The sequence below is a fragment of the Apium graveolens genome, chromosome 2 (genome assembly GCF_009905375.1).
Source record: "Apium graveolens cultivar Ventura chromosome 2, ASM990537v1, whole genome shotgun sequence".
NCBI classification, from domain to species: Eukaryota; Viridiplantae; Streptophyta; class Magnoliopsida; order Apiales; family Apiaceae; genus Apium; species Apium graveolens.
In genome coordinates, this window is record NC_133648.1 from 256334349 (window position 1) to 256343304 (window position 8956).

Below are 8956 nucleotides of genomic sequence, written 5' to 3' on the forward strand. Positions count from 1 at the left end.
CAAGATTCTAACCTTCTACAATTCACAACAACTACAATACAAGTGTAAATACCTTTATGCTAATGCTCTTGTCTCATTTTTCTAACATCTTTCGTCCTCTCCCAGCGGAGATATCTCCAACTCTTGCTGTCTATCACAAGCTATTCACTTTTATCTTTTCCTGCTTCTAGAAGAAATAAGAATTACAAAACAAGAGTGAGCCAAAAATGCCCAGCAAGTATATAATTGAGTTTCAAGCATTCATATCAATGGAAAATTCCCGGACAAAATCTTTGAACAATTTTTAACAATTATATTTATTTGAGTGAGTTGAGCGAATAAACGTTGGCTGTCACCAGACTTTAATTATAAATCCAAAAGTGACAAGCGATTCCCAGATTCATCTCCTAAATCAGGGTTTTGTCCGGTTTTGGAATCCCAAAACTTTCGAAAGAGAATACTGTTAATGGCGATCAACAATAAATTAGACTAGACACTAGTTCACACTTATACCCTGCTGATCAGTTAAGATACAGTGTAGATCTATACCGAACCGTATAGATCCATTCAGGTACCTAGGTATTATCGCCCAAGGGTCCGGTCCATTCCCGGCCCATAGGATCCAGCTCATCACTGATCCTCACAATAACCATCCAGCCCGTAGAGTGTTTTGATGTCAATCATTTTGAATTCAAAACATCCCAATTCAGGGTTCGTAAATAACCCGAAAGAATGGGTATTTGCTCTAAAGAGCAATCGAATGATGAAAAGAACATGCATAATCAGAGTAATTGCAGCGAAATGTAAAACATTTAACTATTCTGAACTTAGAATAGGAACGAAGAAATAATTGCAGTATTTTAAAAGAAAGTTCAAGAATACTTGCCTCGATAAGTTTTAACCACTATTACTGGTTGACTTTTGGATCGTCTTGAACGTTTATCTTTATCGTCAAACCACTATCCTATTCTGGATACAATCCTTTCCTTCGTGTTCTTCGATTGGAATCTTGTTGAGTCTAACAATTGACCACTAGGCTATTCTTAGTCTGACGTCACTTCTTGGGTCTTCCGACTAGGACCTACAAGGTTGAAATACCCTAGTTCAGATCATCGTTTCTCTTAACATAATACCACTATCGCTTCTACCCATACGATTTCATAACCCAACTCATATTTATATGTATTATTGAAATACACATAGCAATTATGGTTCACATCTTCGAAACTCGGTTCAATGTTTGTTTTCGGAAAGTATGTATAATTGTTAGTTTGAATATAGTAGGATGATTATAAAATATTTTGTTACCGCACATAACTAGATTCGTATAACATAATTATATACTTTCGTTCGACGTCTCCGATAATTATAGGTTACGTTCCCGTATTTTCGGAATTAATTTCCCGAAAATCGGGCATCGTCTCCTTTGTTTATCGGCATACCCGTCGAAGCAATTCGACGTCAATCCAATCAAAACGACAACATCCAATCACAATTCACAATTCCCAATCACCGGTACAATTCAATTATTAATTATTATTATCATCCGTGTTTTTATGTTTTTATTCGTATTATATTTTTTATTTCGCAATTTATTTTATCAACTAATTTTATTTAATTATAATTTAGGACTCAGAATTAATCATCATTGTCCACTGTCGGCTCGCCGAGGCTCATCGCCGACGGCGGGAAAATTTATTGGTGCCCGATATTATTCAGGTTTCCAAATAAATTCCACCGATTAATTAAATTTTCCGCGCGAATATATTTTTATTTCACGAATTCCAATCAAACATTTTCTTGCATACAATATGTAATATCCAGGATATATCGTGTAATTATTTTGCTATTAAATAATTATTATATGTGTTCAGTATCTATTCTATGAAGTAATTGTTAAGTGTTATCTGTATTTGGATATTCAAAAATAATATTAATTGAGTATTTTAATTTTTATATGTCCAAAATAAAATATAGATAATTGTCATATCTTCCTAATTATTTTTATGTTGATTTATGAATTTATAAGAATCATATGAAATTTATAAAATCTTTTTCCGGGTATTTAAAATCTATTTTATTAAAACGGGAACCAACCGACGTCATCCGTTGTTACATTTTTGGAATCCGAAACTCTTCCGAGAACTCCTTCCTAACCCAATTGTAATATTCCGAGCATATTCCATGTTTCGACTTTTTCGATCTGGCGTACGGTTTGTTCTGCGCGGGTCCCGGCGCAACATTTTCGATACAATATTCGTTTCGGTAAATCAATAAAACCCGTATTTTCGATAAACGGGAGCTTTTGATTAAACTATCACAATTATCACCTCGTAATACGTGTAACCAGGTGCTGAGACCAAGACCGCAGTACAAATTGTACTGATTTGGATAATTATCCCGAAAACCGATACCGATTGGATCAGCTTTTATAAATAAACGTACCGTTTTATATCCGGAATGATCCAACGGGATACTAATTTTCCGTAATTATAAATAGCCTTTTCCCGTATTTTATTTCATATCAAAATCATTTGCAGACAGATAATTATATAATTTTCAGAGAAAAACCCTAATTTCATAAACTGTTCTAAGAATCAAACAGCAAAACGAAGGCGTTACCGATCTCTCTTTTCAAAGCTCGAGTACTCAATCCAAAGGATTTGAAGTGTTCTATCAGATTCTGAGCTTTGTTTTACTGCAGAAATCAAGGTTTATTTTCTATATTTTTATTTATTTTCGAATTAATTTTATTAAAAATATGAATTTTTGTTCGGATGATTGTTTGTATGATTTGATGATTCCATGTTGTAGAGCTTGTTTTCCTGATGATTTTGATATATTATACGTCTGATTTGGAGTTCAAGAACATGTTCAAATTTGAGTTTAATTTTAGAATTTTAAAATTAGGGTTTATAACCCGTATGAATGTTCTTAATTGAAATTTGGGGGTTTCTTATTCTGGAATAGATAGATATTGTGGTATAGTGGATTGTGTTCTCTGTGAAATTTGCAATCCAGTCGTATAAGTTTCATGAATCAACGAGGTCTGTAGAGAAGGGAGTTGTGTTTTGAATATTTTCGAAGTTCGCCGGAAACTGGCAAACTTCACGGCCAAATTCCGGCCAACTCAGGGATTGTTAGGATGAATTGATTGCATGGTTGTGTTCCTGGTGTTGTGTAGATGTGATCTGGAGGTGGTGGTGGCCTGAGTATCCCTGGATCGTGTTCTCCGGCGAGACAGGGTGTTTCCAGCGACCCCCCCTGGAAAATTACAGTTTGGTACCTGAACTTTTGGGGACGATGCAGTTTGGTCCCTAAAGTTTCCAGAGTTTGCAAATTTAGGTTTCCTGTTTTAAAAATGTTTAAAAATCATATTTCCTATTTATTTTTATTATAAAAATTCGTTTTTAATTTCTGAAAATTCTAAAAATTATTATTTTAATTCCGAAAATTATTTTTAATTCGAAAATAAATCTGAATTAATTAGTTAATTAATTTCAGTTAATTTTAATTGATTAATTGGTCAATTAATTCGAAAATTAATTGATTAATTGATTTAATTAATTGATTAATTGATTTAATTAATTATTAATTGATTTTAATTAATTATTAATTGATTTTAATTAATTATTTAATTAGATTTAATTATTTAAAAATGATTTAAAAATTCCGAAAAATAGTTTCGAGCTTTAAAATATTATTCTAAATTATTTCCAAGGCTCGATAATTATTATAAAATTTTTTCGAAGCTAGAATTGGCCAACCGAACCCTGTTTATTGCCCCGAAATTGATCCAACGACCCGTTTTAATTCTAAAAAATGTTTTAAAAATCATTTTAAATACCAGAAAGCCTATTTATGACCTGCAACTTCTTTATAAATGATATATCATTGATTATGTGATGTATTATGTGTTATATTTGACTTGTTGGTTGACTGTCGGTCTGTATATTCGATGTTTACTTGTTCATTACATAACTTTCAATCCGTTAATCGGATTTGGATGAAACGAAGGGTAGATAGAAGTATGCGTTGAATAGAATCATATGAGTTGAATATTGATAGATGTTTTTAATATGTGAGCAGAAGAGGCAAGACGTAGGAAAGGGTAACAGGTAGTTGAGGAGTGAGACGGTTGAGATTGGAAGCGAGTACAGTGTAGTATGCTAACACCAGGAAAACGTTCTGAACTTTCTCGGGATATTGTAGTACTTAGTAGTCCTGTTGATATTGCAAGTGCTTTGAAGCACTGAAACCCAAACCCTGATTCCAGTTATTGCTCTTGAGCCGTAAACCCTATTCTTTCTTAGCCATTGATTATTGCATACCCAAATACGAACCTCAAGTATATGATACTACTCCACAAATACATACAAACTAAATACCGAACACTGAATCGAATTACCCACACACTCCAACCATTGTATCCTATGCTTTGAAAGGCAAAATCCTTGAAACCTTGAAATACTGATTCCTTTGTTATCCAATTCTTTCATTACCCAACAACTAAGCTTTGAAAATGCCATATTGATCCTCATGAACTCTGAAACCATTTCATTATGAAACATCCAATGTTGTTAATGATTCTATTTATTGTTTATTATTGCTTATTCTGTTATTATGCTAGAATTGGATTGTTTTTATAAAATTGTGGACCAGATTCGTGGTCAGACCATATAATGGTCAAGTTAGGCTAATGTGTGCCTTGGATCCAGTAGTTAGAGCAATGCTGTGTGCTTTGCTCGGGGTTAGTGCGTGACTGATCAGCAGCCTAACCTTGGTTTTTAAAATAAAAGTGTAATATCTAATTCTAAATCATAATCCATTGTTCACTTGATATCATAACCATATTTACCTGATGATCATTATTCTCAGTTTTGTCATGGTGACTTGCTGAGCTAGTTAGCTCATTTGTGCGATGTTGTTTATATTCTTTCCAGTTAAAAAGGAACAAGTTGGTAGCGAGGATCCCCAGTCTAGTGCGAGAGCTAGGGGTTCAGGTTGATCGAGTTAAGCTAGCAGGCTTCTTTTGGAATAATTTAAGTTTGTAAAAATTTGTAATAATGCTTAATACTCAGTTTGAGTTTGAATGGTTGGGATTTGAACGGTTTGTAATATAAGTAGATGTGTTTGGCTTGTGTGCATACTTTAACCTGTTGCGATCTTTGGTAGTTGGTAAGTAGGGTCAATGCATATTATTATTATCTTTATTATTGTTATAAGCAGGTTATAATTAAGGTGTGTGAGTGGACCCCAAACTTCTGACCCGGGTTTGGAGGGTGCCACAGGTTTGGTATCAGAGCTATAGGTTATAAGTCACTGACACAAGCCTAGGTTGACGGGAATGGGTAGAGGGTTAGGATTAGAAGTAATGAATAGAATGATAGAACGTCGAGAGGTTGAGTATTATGGTATAACCGGTATTAGTATAATTCACATCGTGGTTCGAGATTCTTATATTGCGATATGATTTCAGATAGCAGCGATGGCCGACTCTTTTATTCCCGTATCAGCTGATCACTCAGAGCCTTCAGTTGGAGCGCCATCATCGGATCCACATCCTGTTATTCCACTAGCATTGGCTATTCTACCTCCACCTGTGTTGCAGCCCGTACCACTGCAGGCTATTCCACCCCCAGGCATGAGGCCACCTGTCAGAGGACCCCACCTGCTGATTCAGGCTTTACTGGTCATTCAGTCACAGGAGTACCTTTCCAGTTCTCTTCCTACCCTGTCCCATATCATCAGTTTGAGGCTTGCCTTATGGAGCAGCGATTCCTTCAGGGTCAGATTTAGGAGTTACTACATATTATGCGTACCGGAGAGGTTGGGAGTGGTGAGAGGCGACTTAGAGAGAGGCTACAGGTGTTTTGTAGGCCAGCTGCGGTGAGGATTACTGAGGCTACACATGAGGACATCACCCCTGATTTCTTAGTTGAGTGGGCTAAGTGGGTTCTAGAAGAGCTTGAGGAGATTGGAGGTCCAAACCTGCCATGAATCAGAGATTCAGAGATGGAGATGTTGAGTAGTGTTGTTATGGTTGTATAGTATGTACAGTAGTGTGTAGTATGTATCAGTAGACTTTTGAGTTGTATTTATAGACTAGCTATGCTGACTAGTGAGTAGATTGTTGTACCCTTTTGCTTTTACTTTCGAAGCGTCTTTACGCTTGTACTACCCAAAACTTTTGATCTATATATATCAGTACCTTTTCCTTTCCATTACTGTCATTAACTTTATTGCACCTGTTTTACTCTACCTTATTTATTGCACCAGTTATACCCTGTGATACCATGTACCCTGCTTTCCATAACTGTTTATATTCTGTAAAGAAGCATGCAATTTACTTAGTTACAACTGCTTTCAAAAAGAGATATTTCTGTTTTACAGAACTTTTCTTTTAAGCAAAAGATTTGATTCAAAAGCTAAATAAGTTGTTTGATTCTTTATAAAAAAATGCCTCCTAAAAGAAATACCCGCACCAACACCCAGAATGAAGAAACCAACAACAACAACAATAACAACCAAGATGATACAAACCCGAATGTGAACCCAGGACCCATAGACCCGGCAATAGCCCAAATTCTTCAAATCTTGCCCCAACAAACAGTTCACCTGGCACAACAACAACAAAGACAGACCAATCTCTAGGTAACCTTCAAAACTTTTCAGGCGATAAACCCACCAGAATTCAAGGGTTCCCTAGAGCCGATTGAAGCAAATGTTTGGTTAAAGGAAATAGAGAAGGCATTTGCCTTAGTAAAAGTAAAGGAAGAACAGAAGGTTGAGTTCGCAAGTTACTATCTGAAGAACGAGGCCACCTATTGGTGGGAGATGTGAAGACATTGGAAGGTACAGATGCTATTACTTGGGAGAGGTTTAAGGAATTGTTTCTAGAAAAGTATTTTCCTCAGTTTGTTCAAGATCAGATGGAGCTGAAGTTTTTAGAATTGAAGCAAGGGAATATGTCGGTGGCAGATTATGAAAGTAAGTTTGAAGAATTGTCAAGGTATGTGCCGTCGTATGTGGATACTGACAGGAAGAAAGCTAAGAGATTCCAGCAAGGCTTGAAGCCATGGATCAGAGGGAAGGTAGCTATTTTTGAATTGGAGACCTATGCAGGAGTGGTACAGAAAGCCATGATCGCGGAGACAGAAAGTGAGATGTCACAGAAGGAGAAGGAAAGTAAGAAAAGGAGATTTGAAGGGAATGAATGTCAGTCACAACCAGGGAAGTTTCCAAATGTTAAGAAAGGCAAGTTTCAGCCAGGGAGAAATTTAAATTTCAAGAGACAAAATGCAAGCGACGGAGGCCAGGGCAACCGTCCAGTTAATTCGAATCAGCCGAATCAGTTGAGATTAACTTTTCCAGGTTGTCAAGTATGTGGGAAGAAGCATGGGGGAGTTTGTAATAAGTTGAATGTAGTTTGTTTCAAGTGCAACCAGAAAGGGCACTATTCAAGGGAGTGCCGAAATCAGCCAACAAGAGAACTAGCAAACAAGGATCAGCCTATCCGGAATCCAGCAGTGAAGGTTCCAACCATTGGATTTACGTGCTTTAAATGTGGGAAACCAGGACATATAGCCAGGGATTGCAAGACACCAGCCCCAGTCAGTAATGCATTGAGGATTATGGGATCTACCCCAGCAGTGAATGAGACTTCAAGGGCTAGAGTTTTTGACATGTCTGTGAAGGATGCTATCCAGGATACGGATGTCGTGGCAGGTACGCTTAATATGAATTCTTTATATGCTAAAGTGTTAATAGATTCGGGAGCCACTCGATCATTTGTTTCACAAGATTTTGTTAGTAAGTTAAATTGTCAAGCTGAGTATTTAAATGAAATAATGACGGTGGAATTAGCAAATCAAGAACGTATATCTGTTAATCAAGTTTGTGGGAATTGTGAAATTGAGATCTCTGGTAGTAAGTTTTGTGTAGATTTGATACCATTTAAGTTAGGAGAATTTGATGTTATATTAGGGATGGATTGGTTATCTAAGCATGATGCCCAGATAGATTGTCAAAATAAGAAGGTAATGGTGAAAACGCTAGACGAAAGGATAGTAACGTTCAAGGGCCAGAAGCAAGTAAAGAAGTTTTTAACAATGATTCAAGCCAAGAAGTTATTACGGCAAGGATGCGAGCATTTCGTAGCATATGTGATTGACAAAAGTCAGGAGCCAGCAAAACTTGAAGATATTCCAGTAGTGAATGAATTTCCAGACGTGTTTCCCGACGAATTGCCAGGACTTCCTCCAGATAGAGAAATTGAATTTGCAATCGACTTAGCACCTGGAACAGAACCAGTATCCAAGGCCCCGTATAGAATGGCGCCCGTTGAGATGAAAGAGTTAGCGAAGCAATTGCAAGAGATATTGGAGAAAGGAGTAATCAGACCCAGTATGTCCCCGTGGGGTGTACCGGTATTATTTGTCAAGAAGAAAGATGGAAGCATGAGACTGTGTATCGACTATAGGGAGCTCAACAAGCTTACAATCAAGAACAAGTATCCGTTACCTAAAATTGACGGTTTGTTTGACCAATTGAAGGGAGCCAAGTACTTCTCCAAAATTGATTTAAGATCGGGATATCATCAACTAAAGATCAAGCCAGAAGATATACCAAAGAAAGCTTTCAGAACGAGGTATGGACATTATGAATTTTTAGTAATGTCTTTTGAATTGACCAATGCCCCGGCAACGTTTATGGACCTGATGAACAGAATTTTCAAGGAGTATTTGGATAAGTTCGTTATTGTGTTTATAGATGATATTTTAATTTATTCGAAGACAGAAGAGGATCATGCGGAACATTTGAGGACAGCTTTAGAGATTTTAAGGAAAATGAAGTTATATGCTAAATTCTCGAAGTGTGAATTTTGGCTACAAGAAGTTCAGTTTTTAGGACACATAGTCAGTAACGAAGGGATCAAAGTGGATCCGGCAAAGATCGAAGCAATTACGAATTGGGA